Below are 16,572 nucleotides of genomic sequence, written 5' to 3' on the forward strand. Positions count from 1 at the left end.
CTTTCCACCAAATCCAAACCTGTGAGAGAGAGTTGAGTGTTGGGGAGACTATCACTTGAAGCACAAGAGCAAGGAGTTCATCATCAACACACCATCTATTACCTTTTGGAGAGTGGTGTCTCCTAGATTGGTTAGGTGTCACTTGGGAGCCTCCGTCAAGATTGTGGAGTTGAACCAAGGAGTTTGTACGGGCAAGGAGATTGCCTACTTCGTGAAGATCTACCCTAGTGAGGCAAGTCCTTCGTGGGTGATGGCCATGGTGGGATAGACAAGGTTGCTTCTTCGTGGACCCTTCGTGGGTGGAGCCCTCTGTGGACTCGCGCAACCGTTACCCTTCGTGGGTTGAAGTTTCCATCAACATGGATGTACGATAGCACCACCTATCGGAACCACGCCAAAAAAACTCCATGTCTACATTGCGTTTGCTCCCTCCAAACTCCTCCCTTTACCTTCATGTGCAATGTTTTACATTTTGCTGCTATACTCTTAGACTTGCATGTGTAGGTTGATTGCTTGACTTGTGCTAAGTTGTTAAAATCTGCCAAGACTTAAAATTGGGAAAAGGCTAGATTTTTATTTGGTCAAGTAGTCTAATCACCCCCCTCTAGACATACTTTCGATCCTACTAATAATTTTATGGATTTGAGAGCACTTGATATATGTCTTGCATATGAATACTCGTGGTGACAATGGGGTATCATATTAATTCACTTGATATGTGTTTTGGCACTCAACTCGCGGATTCCCGAGGTGACATTGGGGTAATCTACGCATAGGGGTTGATGCACGTTCTTTTCTTTGTTTCTCTGGTAGAAATCTTGGGGCACTCCTTGAGGTTCCTTGCGTTGGATTGAGTATTATGAATCTGAAATGTTTTGGTGTTATTTTAGTACGAACTCTTGGATAGATCGATCGGAAAGAATAGCTTCGAGGTGGCTTCGTACCCTTACAAAAAATTTCTTCTTATGTTCTCTGCTAGATAGGAACTTTGGAGTGTTTCTTCATCGCACTTTGAGGGGTGGTTATATGACCTAATTATATTAGCACTGTTGAGGGATTGCACTAGCAAAAGTACGGACCCTAGGCCTCATTTTCAAGCATTGCAATACCGTTTTTGTGCCTGTTTACTATTTGCTACCTTGCTGTTTTTATTTATTCAGATTATAAAAATATATTTCTACCATCCATATTTCACTTGTATCACCATTTCTTCGCCGAACTAGTGCACCTATACAAATTACCATTGTATTTGGTGTGTTGGGGACACAATAGACTCTTTGTTATTTGGTTGTAGGGTTGTTTGAGAGAGACCATCTTCATCCTACGCCTCCCATGGATTGATACACCTTAGGTCATCCACTTGAGGGAAAATTGCTATTGTCCTACAAAACTCTGCGCTTGGAGGCCCAGCACGAGTCTACAAGAATAAAGTTGTGTAGTAGACATCAAGCCACTACGGCCACCGTATTCTCCTCACGCCCTCACACAATGCGAGATGATGTGATTCCACTATTGGTGCCCTTGAAGGCGGTGATCGAACCTTTACAAACAAGGTTGGGGCTATCTCCACAACTTAATTGGAGGCTCCCAACGACACCACGAAGCTTCACCACAGTGGAATATGGCTTCACGGTGACCTCAACCGTCTAGGGTGCTCAAACACCCAAGAGTAACAAGATCCGCAAGGGATTAGTGGGGGAATCAAATTTCTCTTGGTGGAAGTGTAGACCGGGGCCTTCTCAACCAATCCCTAAAAAATCAACAAGTTTGATTGGCTAGGGAGAGAGATCGGGCGAAAATGGAGGTTTGAGCAACAATGGAGCTTGGGGAGGGAAGAGGTGGTCTTCTTGGGGAAGAAGACCCCATTCATATAGTGGGGGAAAAGATCCAACTGTTATGCCCTCACTCGGCCCACGCGGTACTACTGCACACAGCCGCGGTACTACCCCAAAGGGTTATGGTACTACCGCTGCAGGGTGTGGTACTACCGCTGCGCAGTAGTGACCAGACGAGGGCCTGTTGCGCAGGGCAACGAGTGGTAGAACCGCCGGAGCGGTACTATCGCGTGCCCCTATGGTACTACCATAAGGCAGGGCTCAACTGGCGATGGAAATGCACGGAAGTAATAAATTACCTCCGTAACTACTTCCGCTGAGTTTGGAGTTGTGCAAAAATCCGACACAGTACTACCGCTCACAGGGAGCGGTACTACCGCGTAAGGGTGGAAGTAAAAAATTACATCCGTGCCTACTACCATGTGCATCAGCATCAGGGCTGGAGGCAGCGGTACTACCGTTCACCAGGAGCGGTACTACCGATGGGCCCTGCGGTAGGGAGGGAGCGGTACTACAGCACGCCCCTGCGTTACTACTGCTCCCTTGAGCAGTACTACCACGCGCCACAGACGCTTTAGCATTTGGCAGCCTTCATATCGCAGAGACATGGATAAATGGACGGTGCTCCATCGAAGCGAAGGAAAGGTGGTGCAAAGGAACAGATGTGTACGTGTTGATTCCACCGTAACCTTTCCGAAGCGGACACCCTCTTAATAGTTCGGCTTTCCTATGACTCAAATCCACCGAAAAGAAGCGTAGAGAACAACCGTCTTCGATAGGCTCTGAGGGGCACCGAATCGCCTTGTGCCTAGACATGAGATATCTGAAATGCTCAATGCACACGATTAGTCCGCAAATGCGTTGTCATCAATCACCAAAACCACTTAGGGAGAAATATGCCCTTACAATCTCCCCTTTTTTGGTGGATTGATGACAATACGGGATTTGCACATAGAGATATATAATGAGCATAAGCAAACCCAAAATCTATAAAATATAGACGGGCTCCCCCTAGATGTGTGCATTCTATAGATATGCTTTGGACTGCAAAACACACACACTAGGATCAACACCCCCCCCTATATTTTAGAGACAGGGCAATCCTTGCAACAAGATAAGTGACACTAAGCATGGAAGCAAGGTATAGCAAGTGAGCAAGAAGATAAGGGCACAAGACAAACTAAACTCACAAGCTACTACTCATACTAGACAATAAAAGGATAATAGTGAGAGCATATGTCTCACACCATATGATGGAATAGGTCTCCTGGTCTCACACGCAAATAACACAAACCAAAGCAACGACGAAGGTTCAATGAAAGCAAAGGAGACAAAAACTCGCAAATCCTACACTCTCTCCCCCTTTGGCATCGAGACACCAAAAAGGTAGAGAGGACACCTAAGACACAAGTGATCAACAATCTCCTCCTCTGAACCAGCAGGAATGGACTCCTCATCTGACTCGGTCCACTGATAGCCCTTCTTCTTCATCCAAGCAGCCTCAGGTGTGATGTTCTTCTCAGACCCACTCGAGAAGTGCTCGCCAAGCTTCCTCAAAATCCGCTTGTCGCGCTGGCGACTCTCCTTCTAAGCAATGTGAGTTTGATACTGCCCCTTGGTCTGCATGCAGAATAGAGTCTTCACCTTGTCCTTGAGCTTCGAAGCCCAAGATGGCTCAGCAGAGGGACGTGCATACTCCTTAGAACTGTCCTTCGCCTCCTCCTCCTCAATCTCATCTTCATCAACATCCATGCGGGCAGCCTCTACCTCAGCCCGGGTAGTCGTGTTAGTCCACTTGTTCTTCTGGCGCAGCCTAATGGGCTCATGGAGAATCCAGTTGGGAGCATGAAACTCTTCACCCAGAAAGAGCTTCTCCCAAGTCTTCGAAATCAAGAGGTGAAAATAAGGTCCATAGATGGGAACCTTACGATGGAACACAGCAGACTGAAGCTCACACCACATGATGTGAGAGACATCAAGTGGTCCAGGTTGTTGAAGACGCGCTTCCTCACAAATGAGCATCATGTCCACAAGATAGGAATGCACCTTGTCCTTGTCATCCATGCGAGGAAAAAGAGAGTTGCGGAAGATCCGGTGCATGATGTCGAGAAACGGGTTCAACACATAAGACTTTTTGCCATTGGGTAAAGTCTTCTCAACAAGGTAGGGTTGAAGCTTGTTCTTGGAAGCAGACTCTGGGTTGGCATGTGGGCGGATACCAACGGGCACTTCAAGCCCCTCATCACGAACGTGCAACAGATCGATGAACTCCTTCCACTCAGCAATCATCCTCTTTCCATTTGTCATCCAAGTCATGCTTCGCTTCTCATCCGTGTGGAAGTGGACAGAAGCAAAAAACTGAGCCACAACCTCCGGGTCATAGTCAAGGTGGAACGTGATGATCTCATCAATACCGAACTGCTCCACCAAGTCCAGAGGCTCGCCAAAATATGCCTGGTTCTTCCTCAGATGGTCCATGTCAATCCATTGAACCGGTATGTTGATGTTCTGCTTGGCCTTGATCACATCTAGGAAGATGAGATTTTGTTGCTTGGTCCAAAACAAGTCATTGCCCCTTATGAGCTCCCTACGCTTGACGTAGGGGTTGAGCTTCCTTCGAACATGAAACTCTGCTTGAGGCATTTCTTCCAAGCTGACAACTGGCTCTTTGATCTTGGTGGTTGTGGTCTTAACATTGCATTGCGGGGCATTGGACCCCTCAGGAGCTTCTTGGTTGCGAAGGCGCTTTGAGCTCGTATCACGGCTAGGGTTCGAGCGCCTAGCAACGGAGCCGGAGCCACCACCTATGACACACAACGCGAACACATGAGAAGAGCGAGAAGGATTATTACAAAGACCAAGGCCAAAACAGAACGAAACATATAGAAATGAGATTGGGTGTGACAAAACAAAGCAACTTTAAGTCAAGCGGTAGTACTGCAACAGGACGCGGAAGTAAAAAATTACTTCTGCTCCGACCGTGGTAGTACCGCAGAGGACAGCGGTAGTACCGCTGAGCGCGGTAGTACCGCTGAGTGCAGTAGTACCGCACTTAGGGTGGAAGTAAAAATTTACATCCGCGCACCGGGCGGTAGTACCGCTGAGGCCGAGCGGTAGTACTGCACGGGGTGGATCCCACAAGAACGGGTATGAGAACATCCGTAAAGTTAAATCGGTACTACCGTTGATCAAAACTACGTTGTTGTATCATACCAAATAGCATATATACTGCACTAGCACTCTCCAACAATCTCCTCTTGCAAAGATTTAGCCAAAAATCACAATACCTACACATACATCCCCCAAAACCTAGATGCAAAATAAAGAGGCAAAGAGAGAAGAAATAGGGGAGGTACCTGTCGGTGTCAAAACCGGCGGATCTCGGGTAGGGGGTCCCGAACTGTGCGTCTAAGGCGGATGGTAACATGAGGCAGGGGACACAATGTTTACCCAGGTTCGGGCCCTCTCGATGGAGGTAATACCCTACTTCCTCCTTGATTGATCTTGATGATATGAGTATTACAAGAGTTGATCTACCACGAGGTCGTAGAGGCTAAACCCTAGAAGCTAGCCTATGGTATGATTGTTGTTGTCCTATGGACTAAACCCTCCAGTTTATATAGACACCGGAGGGGGTTAGGGTTACACCGAGTCGGTTACAAGGGAGGATATCTACATATCCATGTTTCCAAGCTTGCCTTCCACGCCAAGGAGAGTCCCATCCGGACACGGGACGAAGTCTTCAATCTTGTATCTTCATAGTCCAACAGTCCGGCCAAAGTATATAGTCCGGCTGTCCAAGGACCCCCTAATCCAGGACTCCCTCAGTAGCCCCTGAACCAGGCTTCAATGATGATGATTCCGGCGCACAGATTGTCTTCGGCATTGCAAGGCGGGTTCTTCCCCCGAATACCCCATAGAAGATTTTGAACACTATGATAGTGTCCGGCTCTGCAAAACAAATTCCACATACCATCGTAGAGAGAATAATATTTCCACAACTCTAATCTGCTGACACATTCTGCAGCGTGACATCACACCACGGCCCGGTCATTTTTTGAACCATTTTTCTCAACCAGCTACTGCACATATTGTGAGGCGGTTTTCCTGGCACGTCTTGTCGAAGCAAACACCGTGTCCCCTTGTCACGGGATTCTCATCAATACGGGTGTGGGTAATCCAACCGCGCCATCAATTACGGTGCTTGGGGAATAAGCGGTTTTTCTAGGCAAGTGGGGAGGCGCAGAATCCCTGCCGCCTTTATAAGGGGGCAAGGGCTCCCTTTCGTACCCATGCTTTCTTCTTTCCCGATCTATTCCCCTCCGCCCAAGCTCCAGCGCCCGAGCATTCATCTTCTCTGCCCAAAAAAAACTTTCCGGAAATGGCTGGATCCGGAGCAGGAGGCAAATGGATGGCTTCTACCGTCCGGGAGAAGGATATCAAAAAGCTTCGGGAAGCCGGGTATCTGGCCAAGAGAATCAGCCATCGTCTCCCGACGGCGGGACAGGTTGTCCCCACTCCGAACCCCACGAGAGGGTTGTATTCCTCCCTCACTTTGTCCGCGGGCTAGGGTTTCCCCTCCACCCGTTTGTTCGCGGCATCATGTATTATTACGGGATCGATCTTCACTATCTGTCCCCCAATTCCTTCCTCAACATCTCGACATTCATCGTCGTGTGCGAGGCTTTTCTCCACATCTCGCCACATTTCGGCTTATGGCTGAAGATTTTTAATGTGAAGCCCAAGGTAGTGGGCGGCGAGCATGCCGAGTGCGGGGGTGCTATGGTGAGCAAGATGCCCAACGTCATATGGCCAACAGACACCTTTAATGATTCAATCAAGGAGTGGAAACAGCAGTGGTTTTACATCACCGAGCCGCGCGGCACGGAATGGGCCGCTACTCCCGAGTTTCGATCCGGTGCCCCCCCTGCGGCTTACATCCTGGGTCAAGAAGGGCCTGAACTGGTCCTCGTCCGAAGAATCGTCGGTGCTCCAGATGCGCGTTAAAGACATGGGAGACAAGAACATTGAACTTGTCAATGTGGTCCAGGTGATGTTAGTTTGCCGGATCCTGCCTTATCAACACCGGGCTTGCAATCTATGGGAATTCGATCCGGCCAAGCACCAAACCTTGCGAGAGCTTTTCGGCTCCTCGCACAAGGATATATGGAAGGTGCTTTTCAAGTCCAGCAAATCATGGCCGGACTCCGCCGAGGACCATGGGTACCAACTGTCCCGTCCTGCAAGTTCGGTAAGTCATCAAACTTTTTATCCGCGCAACCCGAAGGAAGTGCTCAACATGTTTTATACAAATCTCCCAGGGCTGGACGAAGAAGGCGGAGCGGATACATTGTCCAGCCCTGCTGCCCGAAGAACCGGCCGTCCCACTTCTGACGAAGATGCTGGTCCTGGCGCCTTACAAGGTGCCGAAGAAGACGGCCGAGAAGGAGGCCAAAAAGACCCGGGGCGGCCTTCGTCGCCGCGGCACTTCGGACAGCATATCCGAAGGCTCTGATGCCCGTTCCGCCTCTGAAGAGGACAAGGAGGAGGAGGAAGATGAATCCCCTGCGGGGGGAAGAAAGAAGAGGACGGCCTCCGTGCACTTGGAGGTCGAGCCACCCAAAAGGGGTAAGGCTCCTCTTCCGGAGGAGTCCACTGCTGCCGCAGACAGCGGCCCGGCGTGGGATCCCAGGGCCCAACCCCTGGTGAACTCGTGAGTATATAAAATCCGAGTACATTCATGCGTCCAGACTCATCATGGTATAGTATTTTAACCTAGGCCGTATTTTTTGTAGTCCGGCGGGGTCCCGTACCAAACGATCCTCATCAAAGGATTCGCTGAGCTCGGATGCTATGGAGAGCGGGACGCCCCCAAAGGCCCCTTCCTCCAGGCAGGTGCATAGCACCAAGGCTTCGTCCTAGAAGGACCCCGGCCAAGGAGGAGAGGAGAAGACCGTGAAGGCGGCGCCTGGAAGTCAAACTTCAGGGGCCGACACATGGGGGAGAAAATTCCCACGGGAGCTGATGGCGGGGGCCATCTTGAATTCGGCTCCCAGCCGGGTGCAGTTCCGGAGACCAATATGGCTCCAGAATCCAGCAGGCGGCCTCTCCCAGCTGGAAGGGGCATGCCGGCAACCTCTGTCCATCCAGAGGTGTCAGATGCTTTGTTGGTGGCGCTGAAGAGCGCCTCCATCGTCGATGGACACCGTGCCCTTATGGGTGCGGTGATTGAGAAGATTCAGTCTGCTGAGAGTGGACTGAATGGAGCCTATATCAGCCTTATAAAAGGTTTTGAGGTATGTTTTTCGAAGAGTGTCATAGTATGGATAGTAGCCCCTGATACACTGTTCGGTGAAAGAAGAAACCGGACAGAGGATCAAATGTATATACGCAGGAAGACTCATTTAATGACATTTATTTCTCTTCTGTTATAAGCAGACGTCTGTAGCGGCTGCTGCATGCCATACTGCGGAAATCTCCAGACTGAATCAAAGTCTGGAGCGGGCCAAGGAAGAACTTGGCCAGTTGAAAATGCAGTTGGGAGATAAAAAGGGTATGCATAAGTCTTGTTCGCGTTTAATGCGATCAAATTTCCAGTGTTATACAATATGTTCCCTAATTTTCTCTAGGGATGATGACCGAAGTCAAGGCTCTTAAGAAGGCTGTGGCCAAGGCCGAGGAAAAGGCAGCCGCAGAGCGGGCTCTTCGTGAGAAGCACGAGGCCAGGGTTATTGAAGCTGAGCGGGAGCTTCAAGAGGCCGTGAAGAAATGCAAGACCTTGGAGCAGAGTTTAACGGAGAAAGAATCCGAACTCACCAAGGCTCATCAGGCCATGAGCGATGCCCGGGGGGAAACCCGAAGCGCCCTGCAGGAGGTCCAAGAGGCGAGGAAGATCGCGGCGGGTAAGGCTTTTGCCATGTAAAGAAAGTATTTGAGCAGAAAATTATTTTGTTGAGTTTTGAATTCAGATTTCTCTAGGGGTATTTGCGGAGCTGCCCCGCAGCATATCGGATGCCGCCCAATTCTACTGAGCCGAACGAAGGGATACTGCGGATAAGCTCTTCTGGTCGCAGTATTTGGCACCGAATTATCCGGTGCCCTTTGCCGATCAACTGAAACAGCTAATCGAACTGCAGAAGGCGGCGGAACTAGCCATGAAGGATTTGATTATCCGGCTATGGCCTGCTGAGCCGATCCCAACTAACTACTTCGGGCTCGTGCAGCGGCTTGTGAGTGCATATCCTCGACTTGACGTCATCAGGCGGTCGGTCTATATAGAAGGTGCACGAATGACCTTCGCCCGCGCAAAGGTGCACTGGGGGAAGATGGATGCTGAAAAGCTGATGACCGAAGGACCACCGGAGGGGAAGGAGCACCGCAAGCCCGAGTTATACTATGAGAGTGTCCTTAAAGGATCCTACCTTGCCGCAGAGCTATGCACCAAGGACTTTATATTTCCATGAATGCAAATCATGTTGTCCTTTGTAATGTTTAAACAAGGTCAGTTATATTATTTACTGCCTGTTATATGAAAGTTTACCCTCCTGTGCGGCCGTTTTATATGTTAAACCTGAGAGTTGGCCAGTCGTCGGCTTCTGCCCCCACGTAAGAAGTACGGGGGTGTTCGGGATAAACCTGAGCACTCTTTATCCCAGTTTTGGGTCCTTCGAAGGAGATGTTCAGCACAACGAACCAGGCAATCAGACTATAGGGCTTTATCACTCTCACTTAGCCATAGGAGCTTTAGTATGGTGGGCACAGCCCCTGGTGTTCGGAATACCGTACTACGGGCTCTATAAGCACCTGATCAGAGAAAAAACCGATCAATCGCACGCTGCATTGGTTATGGCATTATGCGGGACAAATCCTTAAAGATTTTATGACCTCACGAACAGCTGACCAACTCTCGCTGTATCATGACAGTCAGTTTTCGGCTTTATCTACTGAGGTGCTCGTCCGAAAGAACTGGGACACAATCGCAGTAGTTCTCCCAGTGCTACCTTAGCTGATATAGCAGAACGTAAGGTACCAAAACATGGGAGCTGGGCAAACCCAACTATTGACCCAAGACATGATTCGGAGCTGATGCATATAATGCCATAAGTTCGGGGTGCCGAACTTCCACGAAGGTGTTCGGACTTTATTGCCGTGTTATGGGTAAAACGAAGCCCCTGGAATATTTTAAGGCATATCGCTGTGTACGGATGCCACTTTGACAAAATAATTTCAATAAGAAATAACAGCAGGTAAGCGTCATATAAATCCACATGTTGTATTTGAATAGTACGTCTATGCGTATGAGTACAGGTAATGTGATAAAAAAGCAATATGATTTGCGTAACCTGCTGAGACCAGGGGGAAGAAGCTGAGTGCAGATCCGTAATATAGCCGGATGGTCATTGTGGGGAATGTCTAAGGATTCCCTTGCGCGTTCGAGCTGCCTCTGCATCGCCCGTCCTGGTCGCCGCAAAGGTGAACCTGCGAAGGAAATGTAAGAAATGTTTGCGTGCCGGAGAGCGGTTGAGCCGCTGAGTGCGGCCTATCCTGGCCTTCGCTAGAGTGTTTAATTGAGCTCTGGACGAGCCGGGCTATCCTTCCGTGAAGTAGTTCGGAGTCCCTTGACGGTGTCCGGGAGCTTGGGCGTCGACTCGAAGTTCGGCTGCAAGCTGCTGATAGCTGCTTCTGCTGTTAAGGCAGTGGTGTACTTGTTGGTACCGAGGGGAGGTTCGGCCTTGCCGTTAACCGTGATGACGCCACGTGGGCCGGGCATCTTGAGCTTACGGTAGGCATAATGTGGCACCGCGTTGAATCGAGCGAACGCGGTTCGTCCGAGCAGTGCCCGATAATCACTGCGGAAAGGGACGATTTCGAAGATTAACTCTTCGGTACGGTAATTTTCTGGTGATCCGAAGACTACCTCAAGGGTAATGGAGCCTGTACAGCTGGCTTCCGCACCTGGTATAATGCCTCTGAAAGTAGCTGTAGTGGGTTTGATCACCGAATGATCGATGCCCATCTTGCGCACTGTGTCCTGGTAAAGCAGGTTTAGGCTGCTGCCTCCGTCCATAAGGACTCGTGTGAGGTGGAACCCGTTAATTATCGGGTCGAGGACTAGTGCGGCTGGATTGCTCTGATTGGCGTTAACCGGACGATCCATACGGTTGAAGGTGACCGGCCCTAGTTTATATTGTGGGGCGACTAGTTTCGTTAAGTCGGCATTCCTAAAGGTGTATACCTAGGCTGAGTTGGGAATTTGGGTGGTGTTTACCACATTCACCGATTGAATATGCGGGGGAAATTTCTTTTGCCCTCCTGTGTTCGGTGATCTGGGCTCTTCGTCGCCATCGCCGCTTTGAGACCCTCCTTCTCCGTTTTTGGCGCCTGCCCTGCCAGCTTGTTTGAAGACCCAACATTCTCTGTTGGTATGGGTGGCTGGCGTTCCTGGGGTGCCATGAATTTGGCATTGGCGGTCGAGTATGCGGTCCAGACTGGATGGACCCGAATTGTTATTTTTGATTGGCCCTTTCCGCTGACCGGACTTTGGCCCCTGAACCCGGCATTAACTGCCGTGTCTTCGGCGTTTTCACCATATTTGCGACGCCTGTGTTTGTTGCGTCGTGGTTTGCAGTTGCTATCCCTGGCCTCCGATGAGCTAGGTTTGCTTGTTGTGTTGTTACTACGAGCCAACCAGCTATCTTCGCCCGCACAAAAGCGGGTCATAAGTGTTGTGAGGGCTGCCATGGATTTTGGCTTCTCTTAACCGAGGTGCCGGGCGAGCCACTCATCACGGATGTTATGCTTAAATGCCGCTAAGGCCTCTGCATCCAGACAGTCAACAATTTGGTTTTTCTTATTTAGGAACTGGGTCCAGAATTTCCTGGCCGATTCCCCTGGCTGCTGAGTTATATGACTTAAATCGTCAGCATCCGACGGTCGCACATAAGTGCCCTGGAAATTGCCCAGGAATGCATCTGCCAGGTTCTCCCAACTTCCAATAGAGTTTGCCGGCAAGCTATTCAGGAAATGACGAGCCGGTCCTTTGAGTTTTAGCGGGAGGTACTTGATGGCATGTAAATCATCCCCGCGGGCCATGTGAATGTGGAGGAAGAAATATTCTATCCATACCGCGGGGTCTGTGGTACCATCGTATGATTCAATGTTCACGGGTTTAAACCCTTCTCGGAATTCATGATCCATTACTTCATCAGTGAAGCATAGGGGGTGTGCGGCGCCTCTGTAGCGGGCTATGTCACGACGCAGTTCATACGAGTCTTGTCTGCTGTATTCGGCCCGGCCGGACTTGCTTTTAGTATATCCAACATGACGGTCATCGTCCCGCGTTGGGGCGCGCCCCCGTGATCCATAGATCGATCTTGCATGTTTTGCTTTGTTTTCCAATATGTCTCGCAGGTCCCGCGTGTTGCCCCGGGCCTTGCTATTTTTGTTTGAATGGCGGCGGGGTGCGGGCTGGACTTCGGGCTGATATGTCTCTCTGTCTCGGCCACGAGGTGGTCGATCTGCTGCATCATACGCTGGTGATGTAGGTTTCAATGCTTCCTCCTCGAGTTGGGGTAGCAACCTGCGCTTTGGGTAACTCTTGGTTGGGCACTCGAGTTCATATTCTTCGGCCGCCAGGACTTCAGTCCATCTATCCGCTAGCAGATCTTGATCAGCTCGAAGCTATTGTTGCTTTTTCTTCAGGCTGTTTGCTGTGGCTATAAGCCGGCGCTTGAAGCATTCCTGTTCGACGGGATCCTCAGGCACGATAAATTCGTCGTTACCGAGGCTCACCTCGTCTTCGGAGAGAGGCATGTAATTATCGTCCTCTAGTTCTCCGTCTATCGCATGTTCTTTAGGGCTAGCTTGCCCATCCTCCGGCTCAAGATCTGGCTGGAGGGGATTGTTGTCATCTTCGGCACTATCCGGAGCGTTATTGTCTCCTGTGCCGGTATCGCTACTTTTTCTATGGCGGGACTTAGAGTGGCGCCGCTGATGTCGGTGCTCGAATTGCTTCTTGGAGGGATTATCCTCCGCTGTCCTATTGCCATCGCCTTCTTTGGGAGTGTCCACCATGTATATATCATATGATGAGGTGGCAGTCCAGCGCCCTGTGGGCGGTGGTTCCTGTTCGTCTCCTGCATCGTCGTCCATACCGTTGATGTCTTCGGAGCCGAAGTCGAGCATGTCGGTTAAATCGTCGACAGTGGCTACTAAGTGGGTGGTGGGTGGGGAGCGAATTTCTTCGTCATCCGCATCCCATTCTAGCCGGACATAGTTCGGCCAAGGGTCTCCTGACAGGGAGAGTGACCTCAACGAGTTTAGCACGTCGCCAAAGGGCGAGTGCTGAAAGATATCCATGGAGGTAAACTCCATGATCGGTGCCCAATCGGATTCGATAGGCACGGACGCAGACAGCTCGGATCCCATGGCCGGGGACGAATCCAATGGTTCGGAAACACGGGTCTCGTGGGAGGTGAAGTCAGTATTCGGCTCTATCGCCACTGAGTGTGCGGCCTCCGGGGAGGGGTCTATCAACCCGTCCTCAGATGGCGCAATTTGTTCCGGATCTAGGCCCGGAGTAGTTACAGGGGCGATCTCCCGAACACTGTTCGACGGCAGAGCCAAATCGTGCTCGTCGAGACTGTGCGGCGCACCTGACATGGGCTCGAATCCGTCGAAGATCAAGTCTCCGCGGATTTCGGCAGTGTAGTTCAAGCTTCCAAACCTGACCTGATGGCCAGGGGCGTAGCTCTCGATCTGCTCCAGATGGCCAAGCGAGTTGGCCCGCAGTACGAAGCCGCCGAATACGAAGATCTGTCCGGGGAGGAAAACCACACCCTGGGTCGCGTCGTTGCCGATGATCGAAGGAGCCATCTAGCCTTACAGTGATGGCACAGTGGAACTCTCAATGAAAGCACCAATGTCGGTGTCAAAACCGGCAGATCTCGGGTAGGGGGTCCCGAACAATGTGTCTAAGGTGGATGGTAACAGGAGGCGGGGGACACAATGTTTACCCAGGTTCGGGCCCTCTCGATGGAGGTAATACCCTACTTCCTCCTTGATTTATCTTGATGATATGAGTATTACAAGAGTTGATCTACCACGAGACCATAGAGGCTAAACCCTAGAAGCTAGCCTATGGTATGATTGTTGTTGTCCTACGGACTAAACCCTCCGGTTTATATAGACACCGGAGGGGGTTAGGGTTACACCGAGTCGGTTACAAGGGAGGAGATCTACATATCCGTATTGCCAAGCTTGCCTTCCACGCCAAGGAGAGTCCCATCCGGACACGGGACGAAGTCTTCAATCTTGTATCTTCATAGTCCAACAGTCCGGCCAAAGTATATAGTCCGGATGTCCGAGGACCCCCTAATCCAGGACTCCCTCAGTACCGGGGTCCATCGCAAGAGGACGAGGTGGGGAACGATCCCACTGGTTGGAATGAGAGGAGAGTGGCCGGATACGAAGATCCGGCGAGGTCCTCCGGCATCGTTCGTGGGTAGGAGAGAGAGACATGGGGGAGATGAATGGGTATGGGGGAATTGGAACTCCCCCTGCCCGAACTTGACCCCCACGCGGTCTCGGCGGCGCGGTAGTACCGCCAATCATTGCGGTAGTACAGCTCGGGCGGTAGTACCGCATGCTGGGCGGTAGTACCGCTCTTCCAGCGGTAGTAAAAATTTACTGCCGCGCTGGAAGCGGTAGTACCGTGCCGTGGTCGCAGCTGCGCAAGCACAGGAGCCACCCACCTCCAGCGGTAGTACCGTGGCATGCCACGGTAGTACCGCATGCCCAAGAAAGTGCAGGTTTCGACAAGAGAAAAATAAAAGGCCTTTGCAACACAAACTTCAAGCAAACGGACACACAAAAGAGAACACAAAAGAAGCAACTTAACCACGAACAGGGTCCAAAAGAAAAGGAAGGAGAAAGAGAGGACCAAACACCGAACCAAACCTCTCATGAAGAAAGGGCGGTGGCCGGAGCCACCTATGTTTGAGTCAATTGGTATGGCACAGCGAAGAATTATCCTTGGGCCCATGACCAAAACTCGTCTTCGAAGCACAAGTGCCATAAAAAATGGCGAATGTGAAAGAGTTGATCAATTTATGCATAATGGGGGGAGGGAGAGTACATTGAGAGAACAATACTCCCCCTGTGTCCATGCCTACACCTAAACAAGACAACAAGATGAGTATGGTGGAGTGTGTAAAGGTTCAAGCCACATTGCTCAAATCGATGATATTTAGCTCATGCCTTAACTCGCGAAATCTTGCTCCATCAAAAGGCTTCGTGAAAATATCTGCAAGGTTATCACGAGTGTTGACATGGTTAAGCTCAATCTCCCCTCACCTAATGTGATCCTGGATGAAGTGATACCAAATCTCGATATGCTTCGTCTTGAAGTGTTGCACCGGATTGAGAGAAATCTTGATGGCACTTTCATTGTCACACCAAAGAGGCACTTTGTCACAAATGACACTGTAATCCTTTAAAGTTTGCCTCATCCATAGAAGTTGAGAACAACAACTAATGGCGGCCGCATACCGGGCTTCGGTGGAGGAGAGAGACACACAACTTTGCTTCTTAGAAGACCAACTCACCAAAGAGCAACCAAGAAATTGGCACCCTCCGGAAGTTGACTTCCCATCCACTTTGTCTCCCGCCCAATCCGAATCTGAAAACCCACGAGATTGAAGTTTTCTCCTCTAGGGTACCCTAAGCCAAAGTTTGGGGTATGAGCTAAATATCGAAAGATTCGCTTGACCGCCACAAAGTGGCTTTTGTTAGGTGAGGCTTGAAACCGTGCATAAATTCCCACACTCAACATAATATCCGGTCTAGATGCACAAAGGTAAAGCAAGGAGCCAATCATAGAAGAATATACTTTTTGATCCACCGCTTTACCATTGGGATCAATGTCAAGTTGGCATTTGGTAGGCATTGGAGTAGAGGCCGGCTTGGCATCACTCAGCTTGAATCTCTTGAGCATGTCTTGAGTGTATTTGGCTTGGTTGATGAAGATTCCTTCTCTTCTTTGTTTGACTTCGAACCCGAGAAAGAACTTCAACTCTCCCATCATGGACATCTTAAACTTCTCGGACATGAGTGCGGAAAACTCCTCATTGAAAGCTTTGTTAGGAGAACCAAAGATAATATCATCAACATATAATTGGCATACAAACACTCCCCTTTGACCTTCTTAGTAAAAAGAGTGGGGTCAATTTTCCCAATTTCAAACCCACAATCTTGCAACAACTTGGTAAGGTGCTCATACCACACACGTGGGGCTTGTTTTAGGCCATAGAGCGCCTTATCGAGTTGGTACACGTGATTGGGGAACTTGGGATCCTCAAACCCCGAGGGTTGATTGACATACACCAACTCATTAATAGGACCATTAAGATAAGCACTCTTCACATCCATTTGTTGTAACTTGAAGTTATGATGAGAAGCATAAGCAAGCAACAAACGAATAGATTCAAGGCGAGCAACGGGAGCAAAGGTTTCACCGTAGTCGATACCCTCGACTTGGGAGTAGCCTTGTGCCACCAAACGAGCCTTGTTGCGAATGACAATCTGGTACGTCTTCAATGTATCTATAATTTTTTATTATTCCATGATGTTATATTATCAATCTTGGATGTTTTACAATCATTTATAGTCATTTTATATCATTTTTTGGTACTAACCTATTGACATAGTGCCAAGTGTCAGTTGTTGTTTTTTCCATGTT

This window comes from Aegilops tauschii, chromosome 6 (assembly GCF_002575655.3).
Source record: "Aegilops tauschii subsp. strangulata cultivar AL8/78 chromosome 6, Aet v6.0, whole genome shotgun sequence".
NCBI classification, from domain to species: domain Eukaryota; kingdom Viridiplantae; phylum Streptophyta; class Magnoliopsida; order Poales; family Poaceae; genus Aegilops; species Aegilops tauschii.